The 15196-nt window shown below is 38.2% G+C and overlaps 1 protein-coding gene across 2 annotated transcripts in view; it reads left to right on the top strand.

Moving 5' to 3' along the window:
• GSK3B (glycogen synthase kinase 3 beta) overlaps positions 1–15196 on the top strand; it is a 143298-nt gene that overhangs the window by 1171 nt on the left and 126931 nt on the right. The window lies entirely within an intron of this gene.

Below are 15196 nucleotides of genomic sequence, written 5' to 3'. Positions count from 1 at the left end.
AAAAAAAAAAAAAAAAAAAAAAAAAAAGGAGGGGGAGGGGAGCTTACAAAAGGTGTCTCTAATATCCTCCAGGCTCTGGTAAAATGCTCAGAAGAAGACATAAGAAAATGCTTATTTTGAAATAACTTCTCCCTGGGCTCACATGTCAAGCTTGGCATTCCTTTTCCAATTTTCTAATCAGAGGAATATTTTTAAGAATGAGGCCTGTGCTTTATTCTCTACAGACATGTCAGAAATCGTGCTTAATGTCTGCCCATTCTTYGTATTTTGGCCGTTGGGGTTAGCTGGTTTATGTGAATTAAAAATATGTGTTAAATCTGAACAAATGTATAATGCTAATACAAAAAGGCCCAGTTTGGAGTCGCTGAAGATCAGCTATGTGCTTATCATATGGAATTTCTTTATTCCTGATTTGAATATGTGTACATTAAGAACTGAATTGTTCTTCCAGACTCATATGAACAGTRTAGTTTTCAGAGATATTTTCTTTTTTCTTACGTAAATGCAGGATGACATCTTTATGGGACCAGGAATGCTCGATATGCGTTCCCATTCGATTGATCTATTTGATACTCGTGTAAAGCCACACCTGACATGGCTCTGTGGGTGCATGCCTGCATCCATCGCAGGGGTTTGTGTCTTTCATGCCAAAGCACTGGGAGATGGTGAGCTTTTTGACAGACGAGAAATTTTGATTTTTTTTTTTTTTTTGCACTGAAATATCTTCCGATGCGGTTGAAGCCTTGACGGGAGCATTTGGCTCTGGGGCTGTAGTCCACCTTGTATCTGCCTGGTCAGTGTGCCAGTAGCACTCCAAAAAACATGGGTTCAGTTAACCTATATTAGCAGCCTGACAGCATAGGTTTGATCAGGTCTAGCATTAGTATTAAGGATTATTGATCTGTRTGGAGAAGAACCATGGGTGACTCCATTTTAATTTACTGGCTTACTTTATGTACCTGAGGAATGGAAAGCAGGTCTTGTTGATCAGTATCTCTGCAGGTGGCTGTCTAAATCAAGCAAGAGTTCAACCTGTCATACTCAGCAACTARATTTGTCTTATTCAGACTCTACGGCTTGATTTTTGAAAGGTCATTGATGCTCCTTTCCCGTTTATTTGAGGTCAAAGACTAGACAGATGCTTGCCTGTGAAAAGGGTGCTAACTGATGCAGACTAACAAGTTTGCAAATATGATTCAATTCCAAGTGTATAACACTGAGGGAGAAACAAAGGCCGTAACATAAAGCGCATGCACTTGTGATAACCCCCCCAGTCGCTCTAGTCATGTGCTCCCGGTCCTTCTGCTGTCTGGAAAAAAATGTTAGAACAAAGCAAGAGAACCACATTCAAGGATTCTGTGGGAAGTGCTGTTTCTATTTTCCGTTAATCCAGCCGTATAAGACAGCCTGGGAAGTTAACTTTTTTTTTTCACTTTTTTTTTTTTGCTTTGCTTTTTACGTGAGAAAAATTCCAGAGTATCAAAAAAGGATTTATTTTTCTGTTTAGCAGAATCTTGGTAACATCTTATCACATGATGTAGGAAGCTAGCTATTGCCAGTGAGGAGTGCTTGTGTTTTGAACACAGTTTGGTCGGCTCTTTGATTTTGATATATGTTTACAAGCTGATACTTAGTTTCATTTTGAGCCCGTTTGAGTTAAAGCTGAGACAAAAGAGTCCTTGTGAGGTAGGTGAAAATGGATGGATTGGAATCTTCTGAGTGTCTGGGACATCTTTAGTGCTTCAGTYTTGGTGCTGGTATTTTGGGAGCAAAACCTGATTTGTTTGATATCAGCCTTTTTGCTCTCATTTGTAAGGAGGGGTGAAATCAATTGATGAAGTCACTCTTGCTCTGATGTCTCTGTAGCTATTGCTTCTCCTGGCTGAGTGCTGCAACAGTTACCTAGGATGGATCCAAGGGATGATAAAAGGATTAATAGAACACTGGAGGAGGGTTTATTGTTCCTTGTGTTTCCTGGGAGGAGCAGAACTAGAACCATAMTGTGATTGCTCTTCTTCCCAAGGTATATGAGGGAGAAAGAGTGAGCAAGGATTTTTCATATCTTTGCTATGTAATTTATTAGATATAATTTATGATACTTTGTTCTCAGAAACTGAATGAAGCTTTGAATGAAAGGTTACCAACAKCTGCTTCTCCTTTGGCTGTTGGGAAAGATGCAYGCTACRCTCATTGCTCTGTAAGGGATGTTAGGAGAGTTGTAMCATCTCTGCAATAGTAGGAATTGTGTTGGCCTTCATGTATCTCTTCCAAGCCATACCTGTCTTCTGAAATCTGACTATTTCTCTATTTATATTTTGGTGGTTGTGAAGTCACCCAACCATATGGATTTCTACATTGAAATAGTTCTCAACCAGGATATTCTTTGTGTGGCTCTATATTGTTGGGTTTATAGGTTTTCCCTGAACAGAAAAAAAGTGTGTGTACTCCTTAGAGTTGAGCTTGTCCCTCAAAATGAGGGAGCTAAGCTTCCAGTTTTCCACTTGATGCTATCAACCCGCTCATTATAGTAGGGAAGAGATAGGAGCTTGAAATTTTCTTTTGTTCTTCACCTAGTTGCKCTTGCATTGCTTCCAGATGTACCTTGCATCTCAAATGGGGCAAAAATAATCCTGAAATATAAATGGTAATCACTCAACACATGACCAAAAATATCTGTGTAAAAATAGAAGGCTCAAAGTTTGCAGTTTGAGAATTTTCATCTAATGACTGTAAAATTGATTTTTTTTCCTTCTTTGAGCTTCTGGGAAATAGGTGTTTCAAATAACACCAAGTCCATGTAGACAGCAGTACTTACTGTAACTGTAGCCAGTTGTCTTGATGGTCTGCAGAAAATAATGCCTTGGCTAACACTTGCCATGAAGAGTTTTTTCACACCATGTGTGTGCCATGGGTCTCTAACTGGTCATGTAGAATTTGTCAATGTGGAGGGTGAGGAAGGCAATTTTATTTRCTTTAGCTAATTCTGATGTTGAACACATACACTTGGTTGCAAAATCTAAAGGACAATCTTGTAATAATTCATTTTGGACTCTGTGGAAGAATGTTACTTTGGTGCCAAACTTGGGGTTTGTTGAAGCTTTTCTTTTCTTCTTAGATTCACTGGTTTTTTTTTTGTTTTTTTTTGTATTGTAAAATCTCCTGAAAGTACAATAGCTTGGTAAGCCTGTATTGCTGTGTATTGTTCATACAGAGCGTGATGGCTCTTTAAAAGCAGTTCATGAAGGAATAAAGCTGTGAGTTTGTTGCTCTCTTAGTAGCTACTCCACAAGCCAGTACATAAAAGTGACTGCTTTTTAGGCAGCAGTGGTGTCTAGGTGACAGTTTAATTTAATGCTTTGTGATGTCCAGGTAGGTGTGTGGGAAGAGCCTTGGAAAAGAGCACCCTGGGCACCTTCAGTGAGAAAGAATGAGTGGGGCTGTTGRAATTGKYRAAACGATCGAGATAATACCACCTGGTGTTTCTCAACCCAGTTAGGGTAGGGCCCTCTCTATTGCTTTGATAGCAGTTTCTGCCTAATTGGTTTCTGAAACTGAAAGCCGCCCATCCTGCTTTCCTTGCTGGAGAGAGGAAAATCACTCCCTTCCAGAAGCCTGCTGAGCGTTGTGTGTCTGGCTGTCGCTCATYGTAGCCCTGTCCAGCTTTCTGACTGCTGCTGGGTGAGCAGTTTTCCTCATTCCTAGACTGGGTAAGAATGCACTGAGGGGGTCAGCTAATGAACATGTGTGCCTGAGTGAAAAGTGTTTCATGTTATAATGCCCCAAAGTTGTGCCTTGCAGTCTAAAAAGGAATAGAAATGTCTACTGTACTTAGTTCTAATGCTGACAAACTCTTTCCTCTTTATTTGTACCATGAGGTAGTTGAACATTTCATCACTGTTCTGCACATTTCCTCTTCTCTACACTGCTTCTYGGAGGTGATGCCCTCTTGTATTACCCCTTGATTCATCTGTATTTCTTAGCAATATTGGAGCTGTCTTGTTCACCTGTTTTTACACAACTGTGGCTCGTGGATTATGTTCCTTGCCTGTCTGCATCCTGGCTCTGCCCTGGAGCTTGTATCATTTCATCTGTTAACTTGATCGGGCCTTGTAGGTATCACCAAGCAGTGGCAGGGAGATAAGAAAAGCTGAAGACCACCCCACAGTCTGAACCTACTGCCCTGAGAGAGTTCTTTTGTTTTCATATATTCTATCTTTAAGGGCTGTTTAAGGTAGAATACAAAGCACTTTTCCAGTATTGGTGTTTAGTTTACCCAACACAGATCTTCCTAATGATATGAATCTATGGGATACTGGCTTTTGCTGTTCCCTTACCCCATGCTCTCTCTTAAACTGGATGGATGGGTGAAGAAGATTCTGAAAGCCTGGGGGGTATTTGTGTGCAAAAAGCCTGCAATTGAAGCTTTGTGCTGTGATGAGGTGTAGCATTTTCTGAAATGAATTAATGCTAAACCCCTTGGTTATTTTAATGAAGTAGCTAAAATGTGCAAGGTGCTTGGAGAGCRCTTGGAGCCTCTTGGTTCAAGCTGTTGGAGTATTTTTGTTTTAAAGGACTGAGTCCCATTTTRAATTGAAAAGTCTGTTACCTCTCAGTTTCCAGAAATTTCTAAGACAACTTAAAACTTGAACATTTTTTCTGGAGTTCTCTCCCTTTTGATTGAAAAAACCCAAAAAACTTTACTCTGAGGACTTTTAGTCCCATAGTTAGTGTGGGAAGTGCTAAAGTGGCTGTCTCCTGCAGCAGCAGTATGGATGGTGGAGTTCCTTGGCTGATTTCTGAATTTAATGAGCATCAGTCCAGAGCAGCCTTGAAAGACAAACAAAACTTTTAAAGTCAAGCAACTAGGGAAAGGAGATTTTTGAAAGTGTGAATGCCTCACAGAATACCCAATCCATGTGAAATCCAGAAGTTAGTAGTTTCAGAAAGCTTCACAAATAGGTGCTCTTTTATTTTTGTATGTTGAAAATGAATGCCAATTACAACATTTCCAAAGTGACAAGACATAATAATCTTTCAACCATAAAGGCTGAAAACCCATAGAGTATTGTACAGGTCATCCACCCTCTCTTCAAATGCAAAACCAGAAATCCCTTTGTCAGTTCTCATCCAAGTGCTGCATACTGCCACTGGGGAAGGTGGAAGTTTGGAGGCATAATGGTCTATGCCACTTTATATTTTTTTAATTGGTTTAAAATGTAACTGTTTGAGGGCACTGTAGCAGTCTGATCTTGCGGTGGTAAAGATGTGAGATGTGGTAGCAAGATGCAGGTCTGTGAGAAATGGGTACAACATCATAGTCATGCTTAGACAGTTGTTCCCATCACTGCTGCTGTATATCATTAACAGAAGCCTAAAATGAATCTSTACCTGAAGCTTTTGCAAACTGGATTTAGATAACAGCTATTTGTTTTCACCACCTCTTCAGAATCCCTCCTGCCCCCATAGGTAATGGCTTACTATGCCATAGTGAGAGGGTCATTATTTAGGTGTAGTGTATGAGAATAGTTCGTGTTTGCCTCAGTCCTCTATCCTATAACAGTGCTGCTGTGTGATGTTTTGTCAAGGCAGTAGAGGAGGTGAGATTGTGGTATTTCAACAGAAATTTGTGTTGGAGACCTTACTGAAAGCAGTCCTATATCACTCTCTGAGAACTGTCAGAAATGTGGATGCCCAGAAGTCATACTGCTGTGCCTCTAAAAGAAGTGGACGGTGATTTTTTTTTGTATGTTCAGTGCTATCAAAGAATCTTTTCATTAGGTGCTCTTGCCACAGATGACTTGTCTGTTGTTCAGAAAAGGAAATAAAGCAAAGCAGTTCACTCTGCACTTTTATCTCWTGCAGACGGGAAGTATATCTAAGCATTTAAGGCAATTTGTGTTCTCACCTAGTCTGTCTTATAATGGAAGAAAGGAAGGTGGTAAGATAGCTTGTCAATGTCAGGAACCCAGGCTTTTTTTTTTTTTTTTTCAAACAAAAGCCATAAAGCAGCATCTCCTTCTGAAGAGATGGCTCCAGTCCTTGCCAGGAGCTTTGCTGCATCTCTGTAGCAGGGACCCTRTATTTTCTGGCTGGGCCTTATCAGCTGAGGGAAGGGCTGACAGCATAATCAGTTGCCTGGATGAAAATGAGTTGCCATATCTTCTAGGTTGATTAATTTGTAGATGATTTTTGGGATTCTGTATGGGTAATATGAAGTGAGGTTAGGAATAACATTGTGGGGCTGTGGTGGGCCTTGGTGCCTACCACAGGAAATTCACTTTAGTTGCATGGAAGTGAGAACATACAGCTAAGAAAAACGTAGCTTTATAGCTTTGTAATATATCTGAATAGGGCTGAGGTTCTCTTTCTTTGAAGGGTATAATGACCATTGTAGCCTTGATGAAAGTATTTTTATGTCTGAAAAATGCCTCTTAAACTTGATATATCACAGGAATGTGTGACAGTGTAGTTCCATTGTTTGACATGTCTCTTCAGGCAGTTGGACAGGACAAACTTGGAGAAACACTTTAGTAGTCCAAGTGCCTGACAGCAGATGATCAAAATAAGAGACCTGCTGATCAAAAGGGAAAGGGAGGATATTTCTCATTGTTACCAKTGGATAACCAATGCTGTGGAGGGTGTATGGGACTTAGAAATACTGGCCCTGCGCTGTTGTGTGTGCATGACAATAAATGTTTGAGTGCAGCTGCAAAAATTGCCAGTCTTTTGGGTCAGAGCACTTAGAAAGAGAAAAGTTGGGTGTTGGCTCTGAAGTTATAACCAGAAGGGAAGCAGCAGCTGAATTTTTCCAACCAAGGCAGACTTCTTACAGCCACATCATCTCTTTTGACTTTTTTAGTAGGAATATAATTCTTGTCAGATACAAGCCCTGTAGTTCAGAGTAATATCTTTTGCCAGGAATGCAAGCAATTGTTTAATTTTCAGACAGGCCAAGAATATGTTTTGCAGAAAGATAAACTGTGACTTGCTTCAGAGAAAACTTTGATTTTTCTTGCTGTGTAGAAAGAGAAATATTATTTAGTCACAGTTGATAGTACCAGTCTGTTTTTTTGATTCACACTCTCCTGTAAACATTTACAATAGAGCATACAATTTGTACCCCATCTCATCTGCTTAGTTGTTTTAAGTATCTAGTTAAAAGAAGTAGCATAATGAATTGACCTGTATGAGTGGGTTTCCTAGAGGGAGGAGGGGGTCACAAATTCATCAGCCTAAATAAACAGAATATTTGGTTGTTGGCCAAGTAAATGTGAATCATCTGGCACATATCTGTATCCCCATGAATGAAGCCTGTAGCCATAAATGTATTTCCCCAATTTATGGGGTTCAGTATCAGCATCAGAAAAAAATTGTGCCTTGCTTAGAGAATGAAAGCTTTCTGGCAGGGCAGTCTTTCTGCAGGTGAGTAGATGGAATGTTTTATTTTCTTTATTTATACAATTGCTCAATTGAAACCTAAAGAAGCGGAAAATGGTGTTGTCCTTGAAAAGATCATATCTGTTGACCATTTCACTTCTAATCTTGCAATCTTACTTGTGATTGTGTGTACTGCCTTGGGAACCATGGGTATGTATAGTATGCACCATGGCAGTTGCAAGTTAATGTGTTTTTTTTTTTCTGTGTTACTCAGAGAATAGAGAAATCTTTCTAATAAAATTTCAGTTTTAGAGGCTTGGGAATAGATTTACCAAAATTGTTAATTATGTTTTAGAAACCCCAGTGGACTGCAGAGCTGATCTGAGTCTTGGGGAAATCTTTTAGAAGCCCATAGAAAAGCTAGGTGGTTTTTTTCTGTTTGTCTGGATTTTCTAATACTGAATGTACTAGAGATAAAAGCATGAGGTTTATGGGGCATGGGAGAACTTTACTATTCCAGAAGTTGTGGACCCAAACTTCAGTTGATGCTGATCAGTGAGAGGGCAGGGAGAGCTTTAACTGGAACTTTTGAAGAAAAGTACTGTCAATTCTGGATTGAGGTCAACTTTAAACTTGCTCTTCCTTGATCAGTTCAGTGGGCATGCGTTGGTTTGGGATTGTGTATAGGTGACATGGGATGGTAGTTGAGTTTGATGGACTCTTTACATATGTGAATGCTGTTTGTCAGCAGGAATGTCTGAATGTCATTCAATCAATTAGAGCATGTTTTGGAAATGTATTTGGCTTAATGGAAGATCTTCTTAGGATAATGAATGCTGCCAAATCTGCAAGTCTCTTCTCTTTCATGGTAGACTTAATTTCAATGGATTTATCCTGCTCTTCAGCTAGAGTCACTGGCTTTCAGTGTCCATGAAAGCTGACAAGGTTCAACCATGACAAGTGACRTGAGATCTCTGACAGCAAAAGAATGGCGACTGTTTTCCCAGGTGGCACATTTGAAATGCCTGTAGGATTTTGGAGACAGGTATAGATATTCATGAGGCAAAAAGCAACATTTTCTGTTTGGTGTCAATGCCTTGGTTTTAAGCAATAACTTGTGGGGATTTTTTCTAATAACCTGGGTTATTTCTTCAGTGGTAATATTTGAGCAGTTTATTATTGACTGTAAATATTTATTGCAGTGGGCCAGCTGTAAAAGGGAATAGTGCAGAAATACTTATTTCCATAGCTTCTAAAAATTACGATACTTCAGAAATACTTATTGAAACAATGACACTGCCTGCATTTCAAAAGATCTGGTGAAAGCCTAATTTTTATTCTTACCTTGTGGCATAATTACGAAGCATAATTTTTTTCTAGAATTATTTTAGGACATACAGTACTTGCATATGCCTTTTACGTTTTTTAGTTTACTCAGATATTGTGTGGGTGGGTTTTTTTGTTTATTTTGTCCCTTTTTGTTTTAAGTGATGAGCAAATGGAATTATGAAGGAGTTCTTGGCAGACTAGTTCAAAATCAGTAGATTCTAGCTGAAATCCCTAGCAGCTCCTGTTACTCTATTATTTTTTACCTGTATTTGAGTATAGAGTGACACACATAGACATTGTCAGAAATATGATACAGAGGGGTTGAGGTGATCTGGAGTCCTGAGATCTGGAATTTAAATGAGGCCWCATGGGAAGGCTTCTGCTTTAAAGCCTTTACAGACTGCTCTACATGTATGATTGCAGAAGTTTGTCATTACATGCAAAGGTGCTCATGGCATTCTTGTCTAACCATCTGGGAAGACTGGTAAGATGTAGGTTTTAACTTACTTTGGTTACTCACACTTACTGTGCAATTTTCTGTGCTGTGGTGCTTTCACCTCTTACTGCATTTTTGTGCACTGCTGTGCTTCCAGTGAAGTCCCAAAGCCGTGGTGCATTGGGGTTTGCTGCTGTGTGGATTCATCTGCAGAGGTGAGCAGCCCTCATTAGTACTTTACAAGTACACCTTACTCCCTTCAGACTTAAAATATGCTAGTGGCAGGGGAAAAAACCCCAAAGCCAAGGCTGCTAGARTTGGCATCTTGTGTCTGGTGTGCAAAATATTTTTCTTGGAAATATGAGGAAGAAGTGTATGGAAAATATATCRGTAGTCTGTTAATTGTAGAACCAATGCAGGGTGTTTATGAAATAAGGAGAACAAAGTGTTGATGAGGAGGACTCAGCTTTCTTGAAGACTGCTGTACACAGGGTGTTACAATTTTGCTTTGAAACCACAGATGCAAATTTTTATAACTGTATTTGAAATCCGTGTAATTTCTAAGTATAGTAGACAAAAAAGGCAAGTATTTCTAAAAATTCAGTTCCTGACAAAATTCTGGACTTTAAAAGTAGTTTATAAAGGRATAGGGAATTTGTCTGCAGATAAAGAGGAATAATTAGCTTTCATCTGACMCTGAAGAGAGCAGATGTTCCTGAACTCCTGGAGATTTGTTCGTTGAAATCCATTGAATTTCTCTGGACATCTCCTGTGCTGTTTAGCTTTGATTTCTTATTTTGTCTGTGTTAATATGAAACCATCTCATACTTAGGAAATATGCAGTGAGTCAGATAGTGATAATTTGACCAATTTTTGTTTTCTGCAACTTCTTCAACCCTAATATATACAGTTATTCTGTATGTGGAAACAGCTTTGGCATATATATTACTARGTTTTGTGCTTAGGTGGAAAGTAARTCATTAAACATTAAATATATAACTATTTCAAAGTACCTTTTCCCCCATTTAAAAATGAAAATGCGAAKAACTAGTGCAATAATTCTAGCATTCTGTCAGATTTGTAAATTGTATCTGAAATGTTCTCCTTTGTGGAATGTACCTCTTCAGAAGTCTGTGGGTAGACTATCTAGAGTGTAACTCTTCAAATGTAGAAAATGGAGTGAAACTGTGGTGACATTATAGGAAGCTGTGCAGTCTGATTTGAGAGTTGATGCTCCTACTGAAAGTTCCAGAGTATGTTTTCTTCTGTAGGACACAGAAAGGTGGGCTGGTGCAGTTATGAATCACTTTTGCTTCAACTTGGCATAGGGTTAAGGAAAAAATATTCCTTTGTGCTACCAGGATAAATAGTTGAAAACCTCCAGAAGTAGTTAAAAAATGCCCTTTTAAAAATATGGTGCTCTTCAGATTCTTAGAAAGTGACCCATCCCATGCCTGTTCTTTGAAGAAAAGGATATGTGGACCACATAAATGAAACCTCTTAAAAGGAGATCAGCCATGGACTGTGCTGGTAAATCGAGTCATCTGTGTGTCATGACTTGTTTAAAAACACATCATCCACTTAAACTTTCAAATGTCTACTTTTATGGAATACTGTTAATTTTTTCCTCCAGTAATTTTGTCACTGCATCATTYTCATTTTTTTGGCTTTATACAGCTGAGAGCTGTTTGTTCCCTTAGACTGATGTTGGGTATGGGCAACATGCAGTGCTTGAGAACTGTGTAATTTATTGTTAGGTAAAGTGTGCTTAAAATGGATGGCATGTATATATATATGAAATATATATATATATATATAGTAGATGGCATATATATAATAAATGGCATATATATATTTATACATATAAAATTTAAAGCATATRTCTGTATTCATACCTCTTTTTAATGACTTGGATGTTATTCTTTTGGGTGTTTGCTTATGGAAGCTGTCAGAGACAGGAAGTGGATTAGGCAATGCCTTGATCTGACCCAGTATATCTGTTTTTACAAATGACATATCTTTATACTGTATATGCTCACTTTCACACTCTTAACTATTTTATGTACATGACAGAAAATATTGCTTTTGTTTGTCTAAGAATGTGCCTGCAGCCATTATAAAATAAATGTTCTTTTGTAGTTAGTCAGGACTTGGGTCAGTTTTGTTTTGTATGGTAGTAATATTTGTTTGTAGCTGATCTAGGTATAATTTCTAGACTTGTGGATTGCACTCCTGTCAGAGGCGCTGCAAAGACTGAAGTGCATGTGTTCAAAATTATCTTGACAAAGTGGTGCCCTAAGTAGGATGAAATGTAGGAGGGGCTGATGTCGTCTGTTATCCTTTACTAAGATTTGAYTGTGCTGATAACAGGTTTGGGGGTAACTGGGTCTCTAGGAAATCTGCAGAGAAGGATCTGGAGTTAGATATTTTGCACAGTGGGCATGAGTCAACTGATGCAGGATATCCAGAAAATCTTTTTATTGGATGTATTTATGACAATGTCATGTAAAATACTTGGAATTAGCCTTCTCACTTCTTGGCATGCCAATGAACTAAAGTACAGCACCTGGTTTTGGTATTTTACTGGGAAAAGAATAGGAAAGAGGAAGAGGAAAATGGTCAGAAGTCTAGAAAATGAGCTTTATAGGGAAAAACTGAAACCACTTAAGATTTTTTTTTTATTTTTAATTTCTTTTTAGAGGAGGCAGAAGGGACATGTCTTTTGATAATGTTCTTTCAATACTTAAAAGATAGCTGGAAAGAAAAGACAAAGCTGTTGTCTTCCCTACTGGAAATGAAACAATTTGTGGGCTTAAACTGCAGCAAACACTTACAAAGCTTTTTGAGTCAACTTTTAAGAAAGGGAGCACTGGAATAGATTAAGAAGGCTGTCAGATTCCCAGTAGTGTCTGTTTGAAAAATGAAGCTGTTTGCCAGGTAGTTTATATATAGAAGCTTTGAGAGGTTTTAATTAAGACAGCCTGTAGTCCCTTATGGAATTACTTTATGTCATTCCAGTTAYTTCTGCATGGTCTTGGGATGAATTTCAGTTACAGCACACTGATCCTCTTCCTTCTCCCCTTGGGATGAGGTAGCCTTGTGTTACTGGCAGCTTGCTGGCAGTAACTGGATGTGGAGATAACTGAAACTGGCTGCAGCTTTAACACTTAAAAGCAAAATAGATTGACTTAGAGAGGTCATCTAGTCCAGTCCCCCTGCAGTGAGTGGGAGCATCTTCAGCTACATCAGGTTGCCCAGAGTCCTGTCCAATCTGATTTTGAATGTTTCTAGAAACAGGGCACCCTACCACCTTTCTGTTCCAGTGTTTCACCACCCTCATTGTTTAAAAAAAATTCCTTTTAATATCTAGTCTCAAAGAGCTTCCTTAGTCTTGAAATTTAGGTAAGTGTACTGTATTTGGAAAAGCAGTCAGGGAGTATTTTTAGTTAGAGGTTTAAATCTGCTCTGAATTTCATATTTTGATAAAAGCGCTGTTCAAATGAAAGCTTGCTCTAGTTTGGTAGTCCTGTACCGCAGTTGAGAACAACAGACTTTGTGTGGGGGATTTCTAGATCTTGCTTCGTGTGGGTCCTGAGAAAAACAATGCTTTCCTTCAATTTTTCATCCTGTGGTTCTTGCTTCAACACAAAAGAATTTAGTTCTAGGCAAGAGCTGCTCAGAGCTTTAGGCAGAGACCAGGACCAAACTGCAGTGGTTACCAAGCTTTTGTTAGGGGTGTCTATCTGCTCTAAACAACTTAGAGTGTATTGCTTTGATGTATGGTGCCAGTGCAAGAAGAATATTCATCCATATATAACTACTGTTTGTTCAGAGCAGTTGCTTTAGTTTTARTTTAATAAAAGGATAAGTGTTTAAAGACTGCATGTAGAAATCAGATGTTGCATAGAACACAAACCAAGAAAGAAAACACATTCTTGGTCTTGTGTATTTTTGGAGTGTAGATAGTTATTGTATTATTTTCATTTTATTAGTTCAAAATTCAGAGATTTGAAATGGATCTTAAAGCGTTGCCTTTTGTCACTTTATTATCTACATTTTTTAGGGATTTTAATTGACTTATACATAGCTTTTTTGCAAGCAAGATGGATATGTGAAACTGTTAGGTCCAGAGTTCTCATGTGAGAAACTATAAAGATACTTCAAAGCAGAAATTATCATCTCTATTGGTACGTTGTTTCYCTTTTGATGCAGAAATTTTGACTAGAACTAAAAAAACGCTTTTTCTATGCTTTGCAAAGCTATAGTCTTGTTTTGTACACAGGTGAAGTTACTGTGGAAGGTTGGAATCCTGAACTGTAAATATAACTGAATTGTAAAATTCTATTGAGTCCTTGCTTCCATATTCCACGTGATTTTAAATATGAAAAAATTAATGTCAGATTAGTGTTTTTTTTTCCTTTTATTCTGCTCAAATAAAAGAGAAGAAACAATAACCCAGCAACCTTATGCCAAAGTCCTCCCAGGTACAGTAGTAGTCGTCCTAAATGCCTTCTTTTTTTCCCTTTTAAATCTTTGGCTGATGGAAGGATTAGAAAGTTGGCTGTAAGACAGGTCTTGCTGGAGACCATCCTACTTCATTTCTAGGCAGTGCTTGGCTTAAGGCTGTGCTTTTGTGTTTGATCTGACTTTGACATGCACAAAATAGTCCCATGTCTTAGATGGCTTAGACTGTCGGAGCGCACAGTTCTTTTTTTGTCTGCAGCTGTCATTATCTGAATGATGGAAGAGTTTACAACTTGTGCATTGTGGAAAACTTGTTCCCCTTCCCTGTTGATAGCTGTGAGAGACTGGGATGCTTCTGCTGCTGAYATTCTYCAGCTTCAGTGCTGTGACAGTGACRAGAAGTCAACAAAATAACCTGGCATCAGAAAAGGCAGCAAGGAAAGAAGCAAGGTAGAGCGTAACCAAGTGATGTTTTTCAGTTGTGGGAAGCATTCAGATTATTTAAGTTTTCTGRAAATGAAGTTTCAAAGTAAATAATAACATTAAAACTAAATTATTAAATTCCTTCTCTTCCCTGAACTTGGTTTTGARTTCATCCATTAGATGAGTATGAGGCAGGTGGTAARYTAGCTGAAATTTTAAGYAAATGTAGTTCTTAYCATTGAAGTACCTTTCTCATGAAGAAGAAATGAAGAAAGGTACTCATCCCTTCCATATTTGTAAAATACTAGTAACTTGTCTTCATGTTTAAAGCCTCCTTTGGTTTAAATGGTCACATGTCACTTTCTTGGTCCTTTACATTTGTTGTATTCAGTATCTGCTTGAAACTGCAGAGAACTAYAACTCTGTAATGGAGTTCTCTGGAAAATGTTGATTTTTATGTTTGTAATGCCCAAGTGTAGCTGATGTTACACTCACAAGTAGGGGTTTTGTTTGTGAGTTTCAGTTTTGTGCAAATATGTTCTATAAATACAAGAATGTTTTTTGAGGGAAAAGAATAAGTGGAACAGCAAGCTTGAAAATGTGTTTGGTTTAAAGAATGCAGCAATGTACCTTTGGTTTAAATAAAGAAATCAGTGAGAATTTGAAGTTTCATATCCTATCGATGTCTTAAATATGTTTTTTTGAACAGAACTTTTTAGATACRGGCTTTGTACCTTTTTTGAGATAGTGGTAGAAGCATATGCAAGTGGGCTAAGTTTCCAGATTTGGACTAAAATTGGTGTGCAGATCAGTGTATCCAGCTGGGAAGTTTTTAATTAAGCATGCTAATTAAGTCATGTGGTGTACCCAAAAGCAGTGCTTTGTTACAGGGGAAAAGAACAGTTTTCTTGGTGGTGAATGAAGGAGAACTACTTCACTGAGTCACTCTTCTAACTCCTGGMAGTGTGAAGAAAATATGAAGTCCAAAGTCACTCAGAAAATTTGAGCACAGGAGTAAGATCTGTATTCTTACTTTGCTTCATCTTGCCACTTTCTGTTTTTAAACATTTTTTAATATGGAACAAATTCTTACTTTTGCTAATATGAAGAGAAATACTTCTGTGGCCTTGAATACAGGTGTCTTAGAAATAGCATGTTGTGGAGAGT

This window comes from Malurus melanocephalus, unplaced genomic scaffold (genome assembly GCF_030028575.1).
Source record: "Malurus melanocephalus ecotype Western Australia unplaced genomic scaffold, MMel_1.1 scaffold_275, whole genome shotgun sequence".
NCBI classification, from domain to species: Eukaryota; Metazoa; Chordata; class Aves; order Passeriformes; family Maluridae; genus Malurus; species Malurus melanocephalus.
Note: the sequence above shows the minus strand (reverse complement) of the source record. Positions and strands in the feature narration are given on the sequence as shown.